Source organism: Anas acuta, chromosome 16, assembly GCF_963932015.1.
Source record: "Anas acuta chromosome 16, bAnaAcu1.1, whole genome shotgun sequence".
Taxonomy (NCBI): Eukaryota; Metazoa; Chordata; class Aves; order Anseriformes; family Anatidae; genus Anas; species Anas acuta.
Genome location: NC_088994.1, coordinates 9081185 through 9105420, shown reverse-complemented (window position 1 = coordinate 9105420; position 24236 = coordinate 9081185). Strand labels below are relative to the sequence as shown.

Sequence of the window (24236 nt, the reverse complement as noted above, 5' to 3'; positions counted from 1 at the left end):
AAGAAGCTTACCAAACAGCTTGCAGAGATTAGCTAACAAGAACTAAGCTATTCTTTTCAGGAGGTGTTATTAGCATATTTTTCATCAATACTATACTTAACAGCTACTACATAGCAGGAAGTGGTATTTAACCTCTTGTTGCAATGTAACAAGATTACTTTGTATGGTTATGTTACATTCCATTCATAAAGGCCCTCCTGTGTCCAGTTAATTAGATTCACTGTTTGGCAGCATTAGCTTGAAGAAAATGTAACAAAACGTATTTGGAATATTTAAATTTTAAGCTTTTGTTTTGCCTTTCTTTCTCGAAGGCTATATTGAGAGCTATGTAAAACTTGATTTGGGGAGATTGGCATTCATTACAACCTTCTGCCAGGGGCTGATCAACGTGGGCTTTTAACCACTTAAATCCCCAAAGTCTAAAGGAAAGCTAATCCTCAAAGTTATAGTTATCAAAATAAATGATGATCACCTGATTTCACAATCAAAACCAGGTTAAACTATTTTTTTCCTTGATTTGCCTGCAAAAGTGTGAGCAATGCCATGAGTTAGAGGGGACTTTCTGGTCTCAAGTTTTGCTTTTCAGTGAGTTCAGGCTCGCTTTGGAAAATAGTTGGAACATTTGGAAGAAATTGATCTGAATTCAGAGTCTGGAGTAAAACAGTAAAGCAGGTGAGTCTTGTGGAATGTCATATTTCTGTTTTAAACAACTTCTGTGGTCCTGGTATTTTTTCCATGAAGAAATGACTGTGGAGTGCTTTTGTTTTTCATTATTTTTTTTTTGGTCATCTTTTTCGTATTTTCCTAAATATTTCCTGGGTTGCACAACTAGTGCCAGAAGTGCTATTTATTTAAAAGACCCAGTATTAGTTAACAATAAATAATTTAAAAGAGAAAAAAATAAACATGCAACAGCTGCATGTAGTTTGTCAAAGAGTTACAGCAAGCAAAGAGGAATCAGCATCTCCCTCTTGCAGAAGCTGTTCTGTGCTTCTACAAAACAAACAAACAAAAAATCTTGAAAAATAGTTAAACAAGGCTATTTTTTCGTGTTCCTGTAAAAACATGATTTTACCACTGAGTAAAAAAAAAGGGGGGGGAGGGAAACACTAATGAAATTCAGCAATCCAGCTTAACAATGCCACTATTTTGCTGTTTGGCCATACAAAGCATGCCTGGCTGCAGTGTTACAGGCAGCAGTTTCAGTGCTGTAGCACAAAAGACAAATCACTTTTTTTTTTTCTTCCCCTGCCTTCCGCCCACCTTCCTAAGACTCATCAGCACAGCCTTTACTCTCTGTACATTTTTTAAAGCCAAAGCAAAAATTACAAGAGGACAGAGAAAATGTGTTTTCATGCCCAAGATTTAAAAAAAAAAAAAAAAAAAAAAAAAAAAAAAAAAAAAGGAGGGGGGAAACCTGAAAATCAGACTTAAAATATTGATTTGTCTTTAAAAATATATTTTGAAAGTGCTAGCATATCCTCATGAATATTATGTAGTGCCTCATTGGGTTGCACAGTTAGATGAGCTAATGTCCTGAAGCCTGACAGAGATTCACCTTTTAGGAGCACATTGGTGTGGATAGAATCCATGGGCAGATTCATGCCCTCAAGGAAGGGGATGAGTGGCCACCTGGCTGTGCCTCTGCAGCCTGCCCTTGCCTCTCTGTTGTCCATCACTGTCCATCACTGAGAACCCCTCAGGCAGCCCCCAACCGCAAATCACCACCCCAGAACTGAAGGGTCTTGAGTTTCTGATCCTTTCCAGTGCAAAGACCGCTCAGCATGGCATCAGCATCAACTCTTGGGCTGTTGGATGGAGGCTGGGAGGCCAAGGGGCATCCTGTGAGAGGGGATTGGGGGCAGAGCCTCAGCACCCTCCCAGTCTGCCTTACCAGAGGAGACCCCACCAGCATGGTGCAATGAACCTGGTGTTTGTGTTTCATGTGCCACTGCTGCCAGCAAATGTCATAAAGCAAAGGAGTTTTCACCACCAGCCTCCCAGCCGCTCTGCTTTTTGTCCTCCTTGCCCAGGCCGGGTGACATGGGCGGGTGGCAGAGGGCGCAGTTGGCAGGCCCTGTACAGAGCCCTCAGGGACTTCCTTCCCTAGCACGACACGGGCCACGCAGGGCAGCAAACTCCAGCCTTGCCACTATTTCTTGTTCAGATAACAAATCTGTTAAAACATCTTTTTTGTGTGTTTCCAGACTGCAAAATTAATTTAAAGGGACACTGCCAAGGTTAGCATCCTCAGAATTTGATTTGACCAACTGGGCATGTTTCCTAATAACTTTGAAAAGTCTGCACAGATCTTTATATGTGCCTTTTTTTTTTTTTTTCTTCCCTCTCAAGACAAATATATTTCTCCAGGGAAAATATATCAAAGCTTCAGGTCTGTCTGTCTTCATGGGCAACCCTGGTAAATCTGCCCAGTGTTCGTACATAATAGACAGAAACCAAATTAGAATGAAAGCAAGCTTCCCTTTCAAGCCTTCCAAAGGAGTGAGTTTATTTTCAAGAAAAAAAGGAGCTGAACCAAGAGTTGGATTTTATAAATGGTGTACAACTCTTTAAGCAAAACTCTTTGAAATTTAAAAACCAAACAAACATAGCAAGTATTTGTCAGTGGATTATGGGGCACTTATTGACTCGTATAGCAGTGCCCACACTTCCCAGGGTCACACTCAGTCTCCCATCTGCTTCAGCCCTTCCAGATATAGCAGACAAATCCTGACATCCACATTTGTCCACTGCAACTGCTGCTTGCAGGACTTATCAATTATTCAATCGATAACTTGTAAGATGTGTGCCCTCCTATCACAGAAACTTCTTTTCCCCAGCTACTGTGACATTGCTTGATGAAACAAGATGGTGAAGCTCTGGGGTTCCTTGCTGGCCTCACCCTCAGTGCGTGTACTCAAACTTCATTATGTGTCACTTTTAGCTTTTTTTTTTTTTTCCCCTGGAAGAAAATATCATCTAAATATTTTACTAGTGGCACAGTTGTGCCAGCCAATTGGTTGCAGAAATGGCCTGCTTGAAATGACAGGACAAGCCATGGAAACTTCCTAAATATAGAGTGATCTGCTCTTGAACTGTGATCTACCATAGAATCAGCTACAAATAACATCATCTCCAAGGTAAACACATCTGTTCCTAGGGCATCATTTCAGAATGGAAAGTAACCAAATTACATCCATGGAGTTCAATTAAAGATGTAATCTTACCTCTATGAGTTCTGATTTTTTCTAAAACCAGTAAAAGACATTTTTCTATAACACTTTCTCACAGCTTTTCCAGCCATTTCCAGTATCTAGTTTGTGGTCGCGCTGGTAGTATGTTTTGTTGTTGTTTTGTTGAATGAAATAAGGGCCAACAACAGGTAGGTACATACCTGAGGCACCCGCTGAGGCATTTTGAGCCCTTAGCATCTGCACTAGAACTGTCTCCTTATAATATGGCTGACAGGTTTGTTACTCCTTTTTAAACTCTGTGGAGTATAGATATTATTAACAAATTCAATGCCTTGTAGTACTTCATACAATGCTCTAAGAATTGTTTCCCAAGTTTCATCTCATTTCTCAGGTACACACCTTGTTTCTCTTAAAAAATACCACTCGCATTGCTCCCGCTGGTCAGCTCAGCAAGCATCTTTTATGCACTGTTTACCAGGAGCAGACCCGCAGTATTTTCTCTTACATGGAGATAAAATATTCTGCTTCTGCAGGTAAAAAACAGTACTCCAGAAGTGTTAGAAACACTGCAAATGAAAACTGTGAACCTCTGTGAATTTCATTTAAAAGTTCCCTTTCAAGTGGAAATTCATTATTTTTCCATAAAAAGGATGATCAAATTAGATCAGACTCTAGTTTTTCCTTTCTTCTCTTTCCTTTTTTTTCTTTCTTTTTTTCTCATTTCCCCCTTCTACAGTGAAGATAGGGAGTAAAAGAAAACACTTTTAAAAAACCTGCATTTTTTTCTTGAAAGAAGTACTATTATTCAAGTAACTTCTGAAAATAAGTTTTGAAGCAAATTTTTTCATTTTGCTTTTGAGACCTCACATTTATTCTTTGCGTTCAAAGTACTGCCAATCCTATGGAATTCTTTCTGTAAATTCACAGAAGCAGAGCACCCTCGCTACCTTTCCCTCTATCTGGATTGTCTTGCAGCTGCCAGCGGAACGCGCAATGGGCTGGCACGGCACGGCACAGCCCAGCTTCCCGGGCACCAGGCAGGAGCTGTCCAGCAAGGCCCGGGTGGCTGTCGAGCTTTCAGCTGCTCCTGGAAGCCACCGGCACACTGCTTGGCTGCTTTATACCAGGCAAACGTCAGGGACTGTCTCTGTTCATCTGCCTTAAATTTTATAGAGTTGCATCGGCTTCGCAAAGCGAGGGAGACGATGTGGGGTGTGAGCTGTCTCTGTGAGCATAAACACACAGGAACCACGTGTTTACAGCGTCGGTGTTTGTGCTGAACAAACGTCCTGCAGCCCCTGCTCGTCCTCGTTTAGCCTCTTCTCACACCCTAAATCATTCCTGAAAGGGAAACGTTCACCTGCATGGCCACTGTGGAAAATACAGTTCTGTTTAGCCTTCTATAAACCCCTCTGTAATTTCATTATCATTTTTCGAAGGCTTCATTGTATCACGTATGTTAAAGGAATATCTGAAGGAGCTATCTTTAGTCCTTTTCTGTAGGGTTTTCTTGAGTATCTTTTCTCCCAACTAGGTTTTAGGACCCTTCATATTTCACCTCCAACTGGTAAAGCATTAAGCTGAAGACCAAAAAACAACGTGACTGTTCCACTTGTCCTGTGAAAGATAAGGGGTAACTATATAGGTTACAATTATTTGGCTGTAAGTCAGGAACATACTGAGTCACGCACCAAAATTTGAACACACATGTTCTGCCGGGATTACTCACATGCTTCAAGTTGGGCACATGAGTAAGTAGTTTGTTGAATCAGGGCCTAAAATGGCATGCTATTTCTCAGTATAAATTATAGTTTAAAGCTCATTCTAGACCACCATGGCAAAATAAATCTTTATCTTAGCTACTTAGTACTAATGAAAAACAATATTATTGGTATTTTTCCTATAGCAATTCACTTAAAGAGAAATGTTGTACAATTACAGAGAATGGCTAACCGTGCTTCTTGATCAACCTGATAATTAATAGGAATAGAAGAAAAAGCCCTGTATTTCTGAGTGCCGATCAGGCAGCAAAGGCACTCCAAACATCTGAAGAAAAAACAGTTTGTTAATTGCTGTCTAGACAGTTTATTGCTGCAATAAGATCAAAACACAGAATACTGAGGTTTGTGGTATGAATCATGCAGACTAAACAATTGTTTTATTGCATTTACAGAGCACTTGATTTATAATGCAGTCAGTTTGGTAATAAAATTCCTCCATTGTATATCCTGAATAATTTCACCTCTTTTTGCATCTCTCTTTTAATTCTATATCAAGATGGTTTAAAAATGCCTGTATGGAGGGAGGATTACTGTCATGTATATAGGATATTACTTAGCATGGATCCCTGTTACATTGTCACTGAGCATACAACACTCAGCTGAGCCTTGATCAGCTGGTGGTATTATGGGCACACCAAAGAACAGATTTATTGGGCTGCAGTGAGCACACTAGAGGAAAAGTAAGGCTGTCCCATTGTAAGAGGTTTTGTTCCACTTGAACCAAAAGGGATCAATCAGGCAAGTGACTTTTTTTTCCCTTTAAAAAAAAAAAAAAAAAAACCTTTATTACTCTAAAAAACTTTTTTTCCTGAGAGGAGTGATTCATTGCTCCTCTTCTGTGGTTATCTCTGGAAGACTGAGGTTTAAGGGAATTCCTCTGGGAACCCAGAATCTTTTGGGATGAAGAAAGTTACTATTTTCTTTACCAAGTGCCTGAGCTGGGATAGGGCAGTAGTAGCATTAAACATTAAATTTTCCTGGGAACATAAAGTATTGTCTTTGTATAAGAGAAATTTGTTTTGTTTTGTTTCATTTGCCAGTTTTGACCAGCTATAATCATCCTTGTATCTATGAAAAGAAAAATATTGGAACAGAATGTAATTCTGGAGCAAAACCAAAACAGAGCCCTACAGCTTGATGTTCTTAATTTCACAAATTGCATACTGAAATCCTGGTCCCATCAGGTTTGGTGGAAATGTTGCCATTGATTCCATTGGGTCACAGTTGGACATACAAATTTAGTGAACTACTTATTGATAAATCTGAGTGCTGGGGGAAGCATGATGATATTTGTCACTTTATAAAGACCTGTTTACATAAGATTTTGAACTGAAAGCTGTTTGGGTAAGTTTAGATAAGTATCTTTTGTACTTTGCCTTAATATTGGGGGGAGGGGGGATCCTTCTGTGCAGTAATCCCCTGATTAAGGAGATCTGTTCTCTCTCATTGTAATATCTTAACTTGAATACCCTCACTGTAGTTGTATTTGGAGTTAAGCTCTTTAAGAAGGCAGGGCAGCCAGGCTTGACTGGTACGATATGTCTGAAGTGGAGGTGTTTTTGCATATACTCATACTTGGCTTAATTCCTCCCAGTAAAAGTTGATGTTCCTGGTGGTCAAATGAAATTACTTCTGACGATCGCACAAGGCCTGTACAGAGCCTGCTCCACCCACCAAGTGTACTGTACAGGCTCTTCATTATCTCCTAGTACAAGCTGCATTCCAGAGAAATGACAGAAAATGCTCTGGTATAAATTTTGATCCCAGCTGCCCATACTCACAATGAGTGGAGATCAGCCCTATCTCTTTAAAACTTCCAAGCATTGCATTGCCTGTCTGCCTTGTAATTCCTCTCGCAGCCATGCAGGAAGACCACAGTGGCCCCAGTTCAAGCTGCATTTGGACCTCAGTCTTCCACCTAGGGCAGAACAAACCTGTTGAACGTCTGAAGCATGTGAAGAGCCGAATTTACAGGGGACAGATGGAGAAGTGCACAGGCCAGAGTGCAGCGGAGGAGCTGACCTGAGGAAAGGTAGGGCTCTGGGGACAATCCAGACAGCATGGGTCTTGTGGCTGATCCTACAAGCTTTGTGTGTCTGCAGGGCACGAGTCTCAGCAGCACACTCAGGTGAGGAGCCTGTGGAAGCTGGGGGCTCATTCAGTGCACTTCCAAGAGAAACCCAGAGCAACTCTGACACAGGGCTGGGTGAAGAAGGGGAAGATGTTCAGGCAGGTACCATGTTACACATTTCCCAAAATACCACTCCACAGCCCCCTTCCTTTCTTCTCTAAATGACAGAGGAACATACAAGCAGAGAAGAAGGTGCCTATTTTTACATAGCTGTTTTATTTAACAAATAGGTAGTGATAGTTGTAGACAAAAGCAAATACTAAAAGCCACCGTGACAGGGCAGGCCAAGCCCAGGGGGCTTCCAGCAGCATAAACCAATGCACTGTGAACAGATAGGCTGAAAGAGTGCCTGAGATGCAAACAGCATTCAGTAGTCCTGCAAGCAATCTGGTAACTGATAATTTAGACTTGGAGGTTTTCATGAATAAAATGGTAAAGTAAATCTACAGCACTGATGCCAATAATGCAGAACTACTGTTTTCCAGTTTGGAGAGTCCAGGTAAATTATTTGGTCACTTTCTGCAGAAAGAAGGAAGCTGTTGCTGTCTGAGAGGATTTGGCATAAATTACCTTGTGGGAATAGCAGAAGGAGCTCTTTTCAGAGTCCGAATTCCCTACTGATGTTTTTTAAAGCTGAGCAAACACTTCTAAAAAGGGTGCCTTTCTTCTTTATGGTAGGACATTGGTCCACACCACACAAGTGAGGTAGCTGCCAGAGCGTGTTGATACCAATTCAGGCAGTTTTCTCCTCTGGTTCTCTAATGCTTCATGTGCAGCAACACGTCAGTCACCTGCACGTTAAGAAAAATTTGGGATGCCATTTCTATACATGTTGCCCAAGATGTTCCTGGGCCCATCCCTTAGTGCAGAGGACCCAGAAGATGGTTCTTACCCCCCTCTACTATGAATGGCCAAATACACTAACAAGCATAGAGGTACTTGTATGAAGAACATTAAGATTAAAAGTTAGGAATTTTCCTTATTTTTTGGTCAAATGTCAGCTTACTGGCTTTGAGTGTGTTATTCTGGAGGATGCATTCTCCATGTGCTCAGTGTGGATCCAGGCAGGACGGCAGCACAGTGGGCACAGTGTCCTTGTCCCCATACTTGGGACAAGGAGCAGGGGAATTTATTGTGGGGAAAGGCAAAGTGAGAGAAGGGTTATGTCTAGGGAAAGGTACCAAAATGTTGTAGGTGCTGTGAGCAACAAATGCAGAGGCTGAAAGGTGTTGGGGACCAAAGGCTCGGGAAGTTACAACACAGCAGCCAGTGTGCAATCCCCCCAGACAGGTCTGTGCCCCCCTCCTCCAGCAAAGCACCTTCTCTCTCATCAGTGCTATGCAAGCTGTTACAAGCGTATGTACTCGAGGCAGTCAGCCCTTTGTGCTCTCTTTTACGTGGCTTTAAATGCTGCTAGAAGTATTTCTGTTGTTTATTGCTGCTCAATAAAGTTTTATCTTGTGAAAGTCATGATTTATTTACTCCATCTTGCAGAATAGACATGTGCGCTCTCCCACCTCAGCACCCCTTTACCAGATTCATAAAATGTGTTAACAATTCATTTAAAATTCATATACAAGCCAAGTACAGTTCCTTCACAAAGCTGCACCAAGTAATATAAAGCAGCACGCGCCCTGACATATGGCACACTGTCAACGTGTGCTCTTAAGGCCTCCCTCAGCTGTAAGTGCTTCAGTGTGCTCTTGTAATTGCTCGTGTCCAGCCAGTCAAACAGCATCTTCCCATTTTCCAATTACTGTAGAGTTTTTGCTCATTTTCCCTCTCAGCTACCATGAAAATACAGGCTATGGGGATAGGTGGTTTAGAGAGAGACTGGTCAAAGTTTATCTTCAGCTTTAAAGTTTATTGACTGCCTGTTTAACAGGAGGCTTTCACCTGCCCAGACAAGACGTGTCTCCTTGCCGGTCTGTGTGTGAGTTATGCAAGGAAAAAGGTAAGGTGAGAATCAAAATAAGAATTTCTATCCAGTGTGCCCTTCTGGGAAAATCATCTTGCTGGTAGTTCTTGTGACAGTCCTCATTCTGAAAGGTGCAGTCACCATGTGGCTTCAGTCACCTTTTACTAATAGCTGTGAAACATCTCTGGTTCTTCCCTTTCCCTGGTATATTCAGTTTTCTTGCAGCAGACTCACTCATATCACTGTTATTTTCATTTCCCAGCACCGAAGAGCTGTGAACCTGACCCAAGCACATCTCCCCTCCAGGCTCCTTGCAGCAAGAAGCCCTGCTCCAGTCTGCGCCAGGAAAAGACAGCTACAGGGATGTAACCTCAGGCTTCAACATCCTCTGGTACCTCACAACATTTGCGTAATTCCCAACTGAATGAGACTTGAGGGATCTGTGATGTCTCTGCAGCACACTTTTTTCTTTCTATTCCTATTTTAATAGGGCCACGCACAGGGAAAGGCGTGTTTGGGGATTCCAGAGAGAAATCTATTGGCAGTTCTGTGCTGGCCCAAACAGTAAAATAAAACGTTGGGGTGTGGACAGGTCCCAGGCATGTGCTTCAGGCCGTGGCTCTTCAAAAGAGCACCCAGCTGGGCGGCTCTGCTCTGTGTGAAGCTGGGCAGAGTCCTTGCTGCATTCCTCACGATGTTGCTACACACATTTGTGCAATATTTGGCTTATTTGTGCAACGTAATTAATGAAACATGTCTCATTGGCACCAACATCCCTAGGGACCTAAAGCAAATGGGAGGCTTTGAAGCCTTAAAGGGTCTTAAAAGCAGAAAATATTTACCACAAGTTTATTAAATCAAGCTTTACTGGTAATAAATTAGCAGCCTGTAGACATGCCTTTTTCTTGAGGATCTGACATTAATCTTCTAGAAAAATACAGTAATGATTTACAATTTTCATAACACCTTTCCTTCTTTCAATTCCCAGGCATTTTGCTTCCAGAACTCCTACGTTTGTTCAGGTCTCCCTACGGTGAGTTTCCTGCAGAAAAGGGCGATGAGAGAGGGACCCCCATTCGTGTGCCATTCTCAGGAAGTCCATGAGAGACATGAGCCTTACAGCATGCTTTATAGGTGCATGCGAGCAAAACCCCACACGTAATACTCATGTTATTCCTTTTCACGTAGCCACTGATCCATGACGCTGGAAGTATTTTAAAGACATTGACCCAGAGTCTCAGTAATGGAGCTGGGGGTGGCTGAAATGCCCATTCTGCTCCTACATCTGCAGTTTAGGTTATGTGATCTTACTGTGCTGTTTCAAACCCAGAAAACACTGGGGGGGTGTTTACAGATTTGCACATCTCTCACACTGCGCCATTGTATGGTAAATTACATTGGAGCCTCTCCTGAGCTCATTAACAAAAGCCCATTGTGTGAGGGTGTTATATATCCCGCGTGCTTAGCCTGGGACTTATACGTGTGTCATGAAAGTGTTGGTGAGCTTGCATGAGAACTGCTTTCTAGTATTTCTGTTTGGATTTTAATGACATTTGTGCAGGTGCACAGCTTATAAAAGGAATCTTTTCTTAGTCCATGAAGTTGTTCCACAATTCAGCTGGAGCAACAGGCATTCTTAGCAAAGCTTGATTTTTAGTGGTGACCTCCAAAATTTTTGCTGCATCACTTAGAATTACTCATTTTTATTTATTAAGGGTATGCTTGAGTATCTTCCCATTAAATAGAGAATATTCTATATACAGCCAGGGGAGGGCTTGTCCAGTTCGACAAAAGCTAAATCAAGACCAGGCAATTGTACTCAAGGACACAAGCAGATGTGAATAAGCTTATCTTTTCAGTGTAATGCCATTTTACAGTAATAGGTGATTAAGTTTTATTGCAAGATCAAACCTTCTGTGTTATGTAGTATATTCCTGGCTGCATTTGACACAGCTTGATAACTGCTCAGAGGGATATCTGTGGCATCCGTGAGTGGGAGGTTAGGGGGATGGTTGGCCTAGATGATCTTGGAGGTCTTTTCCAACCTTAATGGTTCTATGATTCAAGCTTTCATGACAGAAAGGGGTTGGTGATAGGACTGGCCTAAACTCTTCTTGCCCAGTTATACCTTCCCCAGTTTTCCCCAGTACCCTTCCCAAGCTGGCTCTCCACCTGCTTTTTTTTTTTTTTTTTTACTGTTTAAGTTAGATCACATCCCTGAAGTGGATCACAGACTGGTCACCCAAGAAGATGGACCAACACAAAAAGGACTGTGGTACAGAGAAGAGAAGTTAAAAAAAATAAAAAAAAATAAAAAAGGCAGAGGGATTCCTGGATTATTGGAAACCACAACAGCCTCAAAAGTCTCTGTAACATGAAACTGCAGATAAGGTTGGTCATAGCCTGTGACGTGCAGCTGACGGCTGAGCCCATGGGAGAAGAGCCTCCCAGCAGCATTGTGCAAGGGGCTGATACCGCGTCCTCCTAAATCTTGGAGGGCTGAAGCTTATTTGTACAACAAACAAGGCTTGACTGGAGTTTACCGTGCAGAATTGTGCCTCTGTAACACAGTTCAGCTGTGTGTATATTTCATAGCAAAGAAAATATAGTGATGACTTCCACTAGGTTTCTTCATCAGTGGCCATTGCATTAATGCTAAATGTTTGTGTGACTTGTTTGGGTTAAAAGAAGTGCATTGGACAGGATTCTGAATAAATGTAAATTAGAAGTGACTCATTAAAATATTTGGAGTTACAGGCACAAACGGGATCAGAGTCAAGCCACTTGTCCTAGTTTCTGTCACACAAACACTAACCCTTTATAAATCATTAATTTCCAGACTGTTTATTATCCAGGGGAAGTAACAAAACAGTAGTATCACATAACACATCCTAAGAATGCCTTGTTCATTTTAAGAGCAAATAAAACTAAATAGCACCAAGTTGTTAGTGATGCAGCCTATGAGACCAAGCAGAAAGACAAAAAGGGGAGCTTAATGAGTCTGAGGCCACAAAATAAACAGGGGAAGGGGTAAAAAAAGAAAAAGAAAAGTAGTACAAGAGTGACTTCACATAGAGTGAAGTCACACTTCACATAGAATATTATTTGTTTACTACCACATGGAAATTCCCTGTTCATTACATGGTGGTGCTTTCACTGGGGATGCCACAGCCATGCTATCGGAGTGTGAATGCTTTCCACAGCTGCTGTTACCCTTCATCAGCTTTCTCCACAGGCATAGAACAGAGTGGAGCCACCCTTTCAAAAAATAATAGTCGAAATTAATTACTCTGTCGAGAAAACAACCTTTGGGTTTTTTCATTTACTAGCCCCCTCTTCTAATGTGTTTGTCACATGTTGCCCAGAAGCTGCCCACGATGAGGAAATGACATTAGCGCACAGCTGAGGATGAGGCAGAGAAAGTGAGCACCGTGTCTGTCCTCGCTAGGACTGTGCTGAAGTTCACGACTTGCCTTTCTATGGGGCAAGGGGACCTGCCTTGGCTGCAGGAGCCCACCCTGTGAAGGGAGCCCATCTGGCTGCGCCAGGCAGGCTGCTGAGTTTCCCAGCCATGCAACCTGCTTGAAAGCACAGGGATGGAGGTGCAAATACGGAAGTGGGAGTTAGATAAAACAAGTTTTTTTTCTCACCTATTTTGTATCATTTCAATGGATAGTGCTGACAGCTGAGAGTGCACAGCTATTTATTCCTTGCACTTTTGCTAATAGCAGCAACGCCAGACACCGTACTGCTTCAGTACCATTGAGCCTTGCTAGCACAGGCTGTATTGGCTTGTTGTCAATTTAGCTTAAATCCGTTCCCAGTTTCACTAGTAAAAAGTCCTTTTCTAGCCAATATTACTGAGCTTATATTGAACTGGCTTTTTTGCTAGCCTTACTTGTCAGTAAAGTATCGTACTTTTAAAAGTGATGTTAGCAAAACCGTAATACAGGCCTCACAGATGATTTGGGTCCATATGTTATTTATTTTAATCTCTTAAGGTTCCAAAACACTATATATTTACAGTCACTCTTTAAAGTTATTGTTAGTTACAAAATATTAGAAACATAGTTTCATCTATAAAATGCGTGATTAATTTAATCTTTACCATACTTTTTTGCATCATACAGGAAACATTTTAGCCTGATGAATACCATGGATGTATAATTAGTGCTTTATACAGTAAACTTGATTATAACTTACACTGTCCACCCTGGCTCCAAAAATCCTTGCAGATTTTAATTCAATTGCTGCACTTTATCTGGATGAAAGCATTTGAATTCAATTATTATTATTCTGCATGCATTTGTGCCTTTATATAGGTTAGATGTGGTAGTAGTTTTAAAACAAGTTTAGTGGAAGTCTCAAATTAGGCATTAGAGTCTATATTTAGGCATCTATCAGATTTTAAATGCTGACCATCTGATTTTCCTAGCTGAGGTTTGCCAAAGTCGGGGTTTAATGGGTATTGAGACTGGAAGATAAAATTAAAGGGAAACAAATTTTGAGATGTTTCTGAATTTTGATGGGAATTATGCACCTGCCCTGCCTGGACTATTGTGAATGCCCTGTTACCTGCTTATCTGTACCTGCCAATGCTCAAATGCCTTTAAAATCTTGGCAGGATGCTTTGGATACCCACATAACAGTAAACCCATTAAAAATCTCCTTGCTCATTTGATTTCTTCTTTCCATGGCTGAGAAACTTTTAGACATTTTTGGCATCGAGACATCCCTTGAGGTAGCTCTGCCCTTTTTCATTTTAGCTGAAGAGAACTTCATGCTATAGCAAGTTTAAAACATTTTTAAAAATGGGACCCTCAAATTGGCCACGTGCTCCTGTATTTAGGCATCTCCTGGGTTTAAACGCTGGCCAAGGGGCCAGATCCGTGCAGGTTGGTGCCCTTGGCAAGGAGGAGGTGGAGGCAGTCGTGCAGCAGCCTGGGCGCTGGCTGCTGGAGGAAGCAGAGGCAGGCCATTCATTCTCCTATTACAGGCCATTCCTGTGTTTATACCATCTTGTTTAGCTTACTCCTAATGCACATCCTAAGACGTACCTCTAATACACATCCTAAGACATGTTTATGAAAATTCTTTATAAGCAAAATATTTTACTTCCATTGAGTAAGTTCAGATACAGAACAGCCTCAGCGCTGCGCCTGGTTCAACTGCACTCCTGCTCTCTCTCTCCCCGTGCATCTTTTCTTTGAAAATTCAGCCTTCAGCCCACCCACATTACCACAGCAAGACCCAATAATTGTAACATATGGATTCTCGGCCAATCTTGTTTTGTTCTCGCTAACATGTTTACAAGCAGTAATTATTCTTCAGAAGATTAAATACTGCTTAGGGCTGCAGAAGGTAAGTTGTTAGCTGGAGAACCAGCAACTGGATTTTGGATCCATTTTTGGTTTTAATTCTTTAAAGGCTTCTTCAGAGCAGATCCCATATCCTTTCATGAAGCATGTATTCCCTAGGTATGATCCTCAAATCAACAGCATCATTGAACTGGCTAAACATAAAGAATATGCCTTGGTCTGAAAAACATTGTGAACATTTACAAAACCCATTGACTCCATTTGTGGGTGCTCAGCACTTCTGAAAATCAGGCAAGAAGCTTTTAAAGATGAAACAATAGCCCGACTCCAGCAGGAAGGAAAATAATTTAAAATTTCAAGAGAGACACATAAAAAGGGGACATGACATTCAAGAGATATTTTATTATGTTAGACAGCAAATTCATAGGAAATGCTTTTTTTCTGTGAAGTGATTTATAGTACTGTGGGACTCATGGCCACAGAGACAAGGATTTTAAAAGTTTCATGCGCAGACTGGATGACAGAACTATCTTTGTTTAACTGTAATTGCTAATAGCATTTCTGCAAGGGTTGTTTAACCTCAGGCTTCACAGCCTAATCTATACTCTGATTTTCAGGTCAAGATGAAACCTAATGTGGTGGCTGATTATCTTGCATCAACTTAATGCAAGGTCTTTTACACTGTCTGCTCTGAGCATCCACTGCTGTCCAGTATCAAGAGTGGTTATTGAACTAGATAGGGACCTCCCCCCTTTTAGTCCCACACAGCAATTTCTGCTGGTCTCAAATCAAGTGTTGGTGTTCGGACACAGCAGGGAAGGTACTGTGCAAACGCCCTGCAGAAGGATTCTGTCTGTAGGAGACAAGAGATGATGAGCACAGCAATATCGGGCTACTTAGATAAAAGTTTTCTGCCCTGCATGCTGTGATTTGTCGTTAAAGTCTCACTCCACACAGACCCGATGCCACATGCCCAAATCTCACATTCATCATCTCACGTTCAGGTGGGTGCCGCTTCCCACACTGCTGAACTCAGCTTTTCCTGCATTATTTATGGTTATTCTGTTTGGGGGAAGAAGAAAAAAAAAAGTACAAATATTTTACATCCTTTTTAAGCTCATAAATATTATAAATCAAAGGCAATTTGGCAAATCTGCTTTATAGCTAGGGACCTTGGATCTGCCCACTTAGTTAAACTCCGTCTTGCTGAGGCATCTTTCTATGTCCGATGAGTCTGTCACTTTGAGCCAATCGATCATGGTGACGTGCTGTTCTTCCCCCGTGTCAGGGCGCTTGTTTCTTTTTATTTACCCATTACTTCACTTCCTGCCATCTGGCTCCCCAGAGCTTTCTTCTCCTTATTTTTAATACCTGTTCCAAATTGTATTGCCACCATCTATTTGCCCACTGTGATCATCAGACTAAAAGCAGAAAGAGGCTGAAGCTCCTATTGCCATCAGCCCGAAATCTGATTTCCTGGGCCTTTTTTATTCACATATCATTGATAGTATCTGGAAAACCAAATATGCACTGGATTTGAATGAATACATCTCACATAATGGTGAGACAAACATAGCATTCTGTTTCACAGGTATTTGAAGAAAAAAATGTGCAGGTATTAGCTTCAATTTCCCAAAAAACTCCACAATAAACCCTCTGAGATTTATAAAAATATATGAAATGTTCTATTTACTTTCTGGGGGTTGTGACCTTAGGGTGACCCCACAGAGACCCCACATTTTCAAGATTTTCTTTGTTATCATGTGTTTTAAGATTACTTTACAGATCCACAGAATAAAGGCTTCTCATACAACCATTTGTTTCTCTAGGAACTCCAGTTCTAAATGAAACATCAAATATCGTGGGAGTTAGTAACCTGAAACCGAACAGCTCCTATCAAGAAACTGCTTGATACAACATTGAGTGCTCTGAATAGCAGTCATTCATTTTCAGAAGTGCCATCAGCTGAAGTGCCATGTAAAAGTCGAGTCCCAAAATTACAGAAATGTTCAGAAATATACCCTCAAGTATATTCAAACTTTTTCCCTCTTTTCTTGTGAATGCATGGATGGAGTTTCCACAACGTTTTATAGATAACATAGAATTCCACATAAGGCTTGACTTAATAAAATCAGTGTTTCTTGAATGAATGTTGAAAGTAGGGAGCAAGGTGGGAGAGCAGCTGACGGCTGTTGGTGCTGGGGCCAGAGCTCAGCTGTTATGCATCATGCCACTTATGTTGGAGCCCATTTATACCCACACTCAGGCCCTAGAGGGTCCCTTACTAGGGACTATGCTGAAGGGTGGGTGAAGGTGCTTTTCTCTGGCTGCAGATGTGTCCCAAAAGGTCTGGAGATCACCTTCCTTAGGGATTTGTGAAGACTACACAGGTGATTTTATGGGTGTTTTTTTGTTTTCCCCTCTTGTATTAGTAATGTGCTTTTGCTAGGTGAACTAGCAAGAAACAAAGTACGCTTCTGGTTTTCAGTGGTGCAAATTCAGCCCAGAGCTGTGCAGAGACTGGGGGGGAGCCTATAACACCCCTGGGAAAAGCAAACCTGGGGGCTGCACTATGGCATGTATGTGGGCTTCAGATGTTGTTGATCCTTTCTTTGTTTCACTAATTTTCAAATTCCTTGTGAGTTTTTACATAACACCTTATTTTGATGTCACTGCAGATAAATCTCTGTAGATATCTAAATATTCAAAAAGCTGTTTAACCCCAGGAACACCCCCAATACCTCACTGGGAAAAGATAGAGCAGACTATTAAAAAAAAAAAAAAACGGGGGGGAGGGGGTAGTGCCCATACTATACAATTCCATGACTTGAGGTAAATCCACCCTAGCCCAGGAAACTGTATCCTGGGTTACTCATTCAGAGTATTTCTTCCTGAGAGGCTGGTTGTTTGTGTATGGCTGCCCCAGGCTATTGCAGCAAAATTCCTTGTGCTGAAGCAACTCCATTCATACAGGCAGGGCCTGAAATAATGTGCACCAAGGCTAACACACAGCTGATCCTGCTCGGGGGAGCTGCAGATTTGCATCCCAACTGATCTGACTGCAGTCAGACACAGCCTTATCAATGGAATTGAAAATAGAGAGACATTCTCAGCACTTATATACACCCTGGGCATCCAACAGACCTCTCTCCTTTCTCAGAGGGTTACAGAATGCATTAATTGAGCTTCAGAATGGCTTATAATTGCTGACTAATTTCCCTTTCCTAGAGGTGAAATTACATTAGTAGCAATAAAATAAAATCCTGCACGGCTTACTCAGAAGTACTGCTGGATACGAGACCCAATCCTGTCCTGACTGCAGCCATGCTGGTGAGAACCTGCTAAAAGTGAGAGAATCTGATGGGAGTTTTTCTGGCTGGGTCCTTTCTGTGCTGGTTGATGCTTGCTGCCTTGCTACGCCAGATCTGTCCCAGAGATGTGGCAGGATGCTGCAGCTCATACCTAGCCTGCTCCAGCCCCACATGCTTCTCCTCCTCAGCTGCTGGACCCATGAGATTTTTTTTGTTTGTTTTGGTGGTTGTGGTCTGAGGAAATAATCCAGCTGAGTTATGAACTCCTTACTGGCTATTTTTCAGCCAATGCAGCATAAAAAGAACAAAAGAGGTGGGAGCACCTAGCTGTGCTGCTGTTTAGGGCTGATACTAAATGTTACCAAGCTAAACTGGGAGGCTTTGGCTCAGTGAACAAGAAAACCCATCTAAAGTCTTGTTGCCACCCAAGGGAGAAGGCTTTAGTCTTCTCCCATCTTTACTCTGTAGCTTCACCCTGAGAGAAAACACCAGGTCTCCTGACTGCATCTTTGTCCTCTTCTGTGTTTATACAGTCCTGAGCGTACTGACTGCACAAAATAGCAGAGGAAATGCAGGTGATAGACTGCTCACTGCTTATTGTAGGTGGCTGTGCCATTTCTGAGACCTGATGTGCCACGCCACATGAAGTTCCCTTCTTTGCCTCATTTTGAGGGAAAGCCCTGCAAGTTGATGATGCCTGATCAAGTCTTTCAACCCTTGGGCAGTGACAACTTTATACTTTCTTTGACACAGCTGTAAGGATGATAAATATATGTGCATTTCTTAAGATTATTTCAGGTCTCTGAAAGTCCAAGTTTTCTAATCTTTTGCTTTTCCCAAAATAATACTACATAAAGGATTATCTCCATCTTAAAACCTACCAGGAAGTCTATTGCTTCAGACTCAAAATTGCAACTTGAGAAGGACTGTAAGGAAACAAGTCTGCAAATGTATTTAGTATATGAAAAATGATTTTCTTAAAAACATACAAAATGTTCTTTCACCTAATTCTGTATTGATTCCTGTAGCATCATCTTTTTCTTTTTATTCTCTTAATGCATTTCTATTTCTCCCAAACACACACAAAAAACTGTTTCCTTTACAAAACAGAACAAAGAAGTTTTCCTTCCCAATCAGTAATTTTGTTTTCTTTTGTAATTGTAAAAAGAAACTCCTGAAAAATCAATATATCGTTGCCAAGTCATACACAATCAGGAATGGAGCAAGCTTAGTAAATAAAGGAAATTGCAATTTTTTCCCTCTCTTTGGTCAGTCTTTAGTACATTCAAGGTGACTGCCAATCTCTTCTGTGTTTCGGGTTTGTTCCTCCCTGCAAATTTAAAAGTTAATCTTGGAGATGAAAAGAAAAGTTTGAAAAGAATTGTTCTTGGAGTCAAAATTCCTGATGTCCTAAATTACAGCAACCCCCACCCCGAAGTGATTGGCTCCTTGAAGTAATCTGACCTCTCTCAATTAACTAGCACAGAGATAAAGATTGTTCATGCTAAAGTTGTCACATAACACCAGGCTTAGAAATTGGAAAATCTCAAGTAAAAGAAAGATACCTTTTCAGCTGTATCTGTAGTTTCAGCATATATCAATATTTGGATTTGGTTTACTCTCTTGATGTGCAAAATTGAGGGAATTTATGTAGTGAAACCTAACAAAAAGGACTTTTCAGTGAATAACCATATTAATTAAAATGTAGAAGGAAGCACTTACTAGCTGAACATTTGAGAGCTGGGGTCTATGTTGCTTTTTCTAGGCACAATTGTCACCTGCAAAATATATGCAGAGTTTTGGAGCTCAGATGTGAACTGCTTACAAACCCAAGCGGGGGAGAAAAAGATGTTTTAACGAGTTGATTTGCACCTGCAATTAAACAGACACACAGGCTAGTCTAATTTACACTGAAACTTAATTGCAAGCATAAATCTTGTGTATACATGTGACATAAATAAAACCTCTCCTAGCTATTCATGATCTGTTATAAAAGAGCCAAGAGTACCATAGCTCTTTTTTTCATGGTTATAGGTCTCATTTTTGGATATGGAATTGCTTTAATGCATTTGTCATCTTCCCTGAAAATACCTAATTGTGTAGTGTCAAAAAATAAGTAAATCAGCATCCAATTTGTCTTGGAGTACCTCTAAACACAGTTGCCGCTAACAGTTAATCAGCAAAAGTATGGGGAAATACAGGCGTGTGCGCTATAATTTATTAAATGTAATTCCAGCTTCTTTGAGCATCCTGCAAAGGTGCTCTGCTGCTTTTGCATATTTGTGGAGGGAGCCAGGATTGAGTGTTACAGGGAATGGCTGAAGGGATTATAGATTTGCTGAGGCTACTTTTATCTTCTAAACGATATTTCATGTGTGGAAAGGCACTTTGAAACTCCTAGGGTGAGCAGCATATGACACTGGGTCAGCAGTCTTTACATGTGTGGCAACTTTTTGATGAAACCTAAAGGAGAAATTATAAAAGGAAGCATCCAAAAACCAACAAGAAAGCAACCCATGCTGAGTGTTTTCACCCAAGAATACCTCTTGCATAACAATTTATTTCTGTATAAGCTTGAATATTTCGAGGCTTTTGAGGAGCCTAGATAAGGAGATTGAGGCTAAGATGTAGAAGGCTCGAGAGACCTTAAGTCTGGACAACAATGGAGCACCATAGCCACCCTCTGAATAATGTTAATATCTTTATGGAGACTTGTATAGAAATAGGACTAGATACTTTAGGGGTCGAATTTTAATTTCAGTTTTGAGAAATGGCCAGTCAGTTAAGAGGCTGCAGATTTGTTTTGTTTCTCTTGCAAAATAAATTCTCTGCGTTTTTCCTATTTGAATTGTGAGCCTGCTGTTATTCTGATAAGCCTGTTTATGGTGTGACCTACTTAACCAGAGCTCTGGTGGCTCAAGGCTCACAGTAGCGCAAAGACTAAAGGCCCCAAACAGGAAAAGATATCATATGAAAAAAAAAAGTTTTCAAGCCTTTGTCCTTTACATGCTGCAAGGTGTCAAGCACTGAACCAGTGCAGAAACCATTGTTCAACCAACTGCTCTTTTCAAATGGAAATGTCTGCAAAAGCCATGTCAGCAAAAGGAATTCGTTGCTTAAACTGTGCCTCCTAGCTTATATCCTACAATAAAACCTGTGGCGTATTAGTCCATACTTAGGACTTGTTACTAGGTTTTAAAGCTCCTTTCAGGCACAGTTTTAGCCTAATCTGGCTGGATCACTAGCACGGGCAAGATTACGAAACTGCAAGGTTATGTTGCCTTTGACTTGCGAATGTATGTCAAAAGTCTGGTTTATAGTTTCCACCAACACAATTGTCTTTTAAATAATATCTTACTGCTGAAGGCTCTGCAATGGTACAGGACTAGCTACATCTACACAGGAAACAGGATCAAGGTTTTCCATAAGTCTGTTGATTTTTCAGCTTCCATGCTCTGAAGATATATTTCCTTTGAAGTGTCTCAAATAGGGTAGTATCCAATTATATTTGTAATCCCAATCTAATTCAATCAGGGACTCCAATTATAGCTGATCTGTCTTTTAATCTAGTTAAAGTCTGTAGAGTAGACTGCACCTTAGCTAGCATAACAAAATTAAAATTCAAGCTGTTGAACACTTGTAATCAGGGATAACCAAGTTACAGCTGGAACTAGCTGAAAAGTGGGAGGCTTGCAAGGAAGAAGGGCTATTATAATTTAATGTCCAAACATTGCATCAATTTAACTTGAAGCTTGGCTGAGAGCTAGCTGCTAATTACGAAGGACTGTGAGAAGCACTTTTGGATGGAGACAGATACAACAAATATTTTAGCTTTGCCTAGTTTTCTTCTTCCACAAAGCTGCATCCTAGCTCCCCAACAGAGGGCCAAGGAGGTAATGCAGCACCACTTTCACAAGTGCATCACCTTGCAACTCTCTGGAGCAAGTGGCTTAACAGTTGCTTGGTATCTTACCTGCTTACTGTGAGGCCACAGCATGCCTGGAACAATTGGGCAGACACACAGGTCTCAAATAAATCCACCCTCCTCTGCACACCTCCATTGAAAAGCCTGACCCGAAAATCCTCTGTGCAGTACAACCTGAGGTACAGCAGCTGACCTGACGTACATGGACACACATGGTGATGGTGCAGCATTTACACTAGGAGAGGGAAAAGTCAGCACTAAGGGGCTTGTAGATACAGGAAGAGACACTGTACAAGAGCTGAAAGGGGAGCTTCACACAGGGACACAGCTCTGCTGGCTGGTCCTGCTATATTGGTATAACTTCAGAAAATACATCCCTAGTTAATTAACCAGTGTTGAAAACAGCAGGTCCTAAACCAGTCTGATCAGCCAGTGTGAACAGGGTTACAATGAAACAACTGAGCTTCCTAGGCAGAAAAATATTTTTTGTTTATTTGTAATTTATACCAGAATTGGCTGGCTGAAGTGACCTTGGCCAGCAAAACAGCAAAGATATCCTATTGTGTTTAATCATACTTGGGGACAGCTATTAAACTTAATTAGTTCTGTCCCAAATCTCAGTTGCTCACTTTCAGTGTATTTATCTACCAATTCCAGTTCCCTTCTTTCATTTCTAAGGGTTGTACTTAAACTGCCTTGATGATGAATAAAGTCTGTTTCAGCCATTTTGGGAGATGATGCATGAACCATGTATGACCTAAGAATAAAAAGTAATTTCCTTTGTTTGAAGAGAGAACTGAGTAGCTATACTGGTGGTGGTGGTGGTTGTTTTGTGGTTTTTTTTTTTTTTCTTAAAGTAGTGTTTGACAGAAGAAATGCTTTACAGAAAGTGGCAGTTTATAATACTTTGGCCTGAGTTTTCTGATCTGACGTCAGAAAATACATATGCTGTAATTCTAAAATACAATAATGTAGACACATGGCTACAGAGCATCTAAACAGAATATTCACTCTGGACTTTAAATCTTGGTGATCTATTTTCTTGTGTAAGGAAATTCCAATGCAATTTTTATTTGTCCTATCTAAGCAGAGATACTGAATAATATCAAATGTTGAGTCTTATCTTCAGTGGGCTCATGGTTCACTGCTGTGCACTTCAACATCTGCATAATAGCCAGATCAAAACCAAAGAGTTGCTTGAAAGAGTGTTACTTGCAGCAGGCAGAACTCACTGCCATCTTCAAGACTTGCCCAAGAATCAATCTATAAGAAAGTTGGAATGAGGCAAAAGGGTGACATTCTTCCAAAGTTTACGTTCAGCACACAATCCATAAATTGTGAAAACAGTAAATTATTCAGATGTTCAAGAGTGATCACACTGTTATATCCCCTCCATTTTCCACCTTATAGTGTAAGAAGTAGAGTCCTAATCGTGTTAGATATTTAATTCATCATTCTATGTATAAGCTAACACTTCACAAGAGGTGCAATTCATAGATTTCTGTCCCATTTTCTTTTAGGCTGTCATTCAGATAGCTTGGTGTTGACTTCATTCTATTCATTGTTTTAAGTGTTAATGTTTAGCTGTTTTTTTTTTTTTTTTCTTCCCCTTGTCTTCCAACCATAACAACCAAAACCAGGGTGCTTGTTTTTTTTTGTCACTTTTTTTTTTTTTTTTTTTTTTTTTTTTTAATAAAAGCTGAGCTATCAAAGACCAGATAGCACCTTCCAAACCTGCTAATGCTCTGAATCTCCATTAACAATTGGTTGTCAGCCCTTCATTAGGAATGGCATGAACCAAAGTCACCCACATGGAAACCAGCCAAATTTAGGACCAGGATATAACTGATGAAAGTAATGGAAAAAAAACTGCTGTAGCAAAAGAAATGGAATTAGGTCTACAACATCAAATACATACATTACTAATCATAGTCATAAAAGCAGAAAGTGAGAGCTAATTTTACTAAGTAGAAGATCCCTGCTAAGTGGTATTTTGACATCTGAAAATAATTCAATTTCGATCTTGGTGCTTCACTGACACGAACAGGAAATGCATAATTCTCTGAGCTGTTGTTTCAAGCCTACCCTGCATAAACTCTCAGATGCCCAGCAGACTTTATTGGCAACTCGCTAAGGGATCGCTTGAAACAAGGTCAACCCTTTGCCAAGACAGACAATGTGTTTCATGAGCCTTTCATAGAGTGCAGGGAGCTACTTTTTGGGAATCATAGAATCATTTAGGTTGGAAAAGACCTTTAAGATCAAGTCCAACCATTAACATAATGGCACAATGTATTGACAAATTATGAAGCGATAACACATGCAAGTGTCTCACGGTTATTCAAGATGGTACACGTAAGTGTACAGGGGAAGTCATCCTAATTAGTTACTTACTGAATAGTATTTAGCATTGCTGCCAGATTAAATATTTTACGATCACATTTTTACATGGTTTGCTGTTCATTCAAAAAAATATACCTCGTGATCAAACCCTATTGGGCTCAATTTGTAATTCTGAAGGAGACTTACCACTAAAAAATGCCAGCCCTGAGGCAGCTGTGATGGCCTGGACGCATGGTTAATCTGGGGCCCCCTTACAGTGCTGCCTGCATTCTCGCCTGTAAAAGGGACAATAATTAGACATTTCTGATGGCTCCA

The 24236-nt window shown here is 40.9% G+C and overlaps 2 long non-coding RNA genes across 5 annotated transcripts; both read left to right on the top strand.

Moving 5' to 3' along the window:
• The first annotated feature begins 513 nt into the window (after positions 1-513).
• LOC137865276 (uncharacterized) lies at positions 514-13690 on the top strand. Of its 4 annotated transcripts, none has more exons than XR_011101846.1 (6): positions 514-672; positions 6835-7007; positions 8992-9060; positions 9287-9415; positions 10013-10057; positions 11229-13690. It is a non-coding gene; the product is annotated as an uncharacterized lncRNA (long non-coding RNA). The 4 variants fall into 4 exon arrangements; XR_011101847.1 differs by having other exon boundaries at positions 8992-9065; XR_011101848.1 differs by lacking the exon at positions 8992-9060 and having other exon boundaries at positions 516-672; positions 11233-13690.
• A 2660-nt stretch (positions 13691-16350) lies between these two features.
• LOC137865279 (uncharacterized) lies at positions 16351-20070 on the top strand. The gene is made up of 2 exons (XR_011101854.1): positions 16351-16732; positions 17571-20070. It is a non-coding gene; the product is annotated as an uncharacterized lncRNA (long non-coding RNA).
• The last annotated feature ends 4166 nt before the right edge of the window (positions 20071-24236 follow it).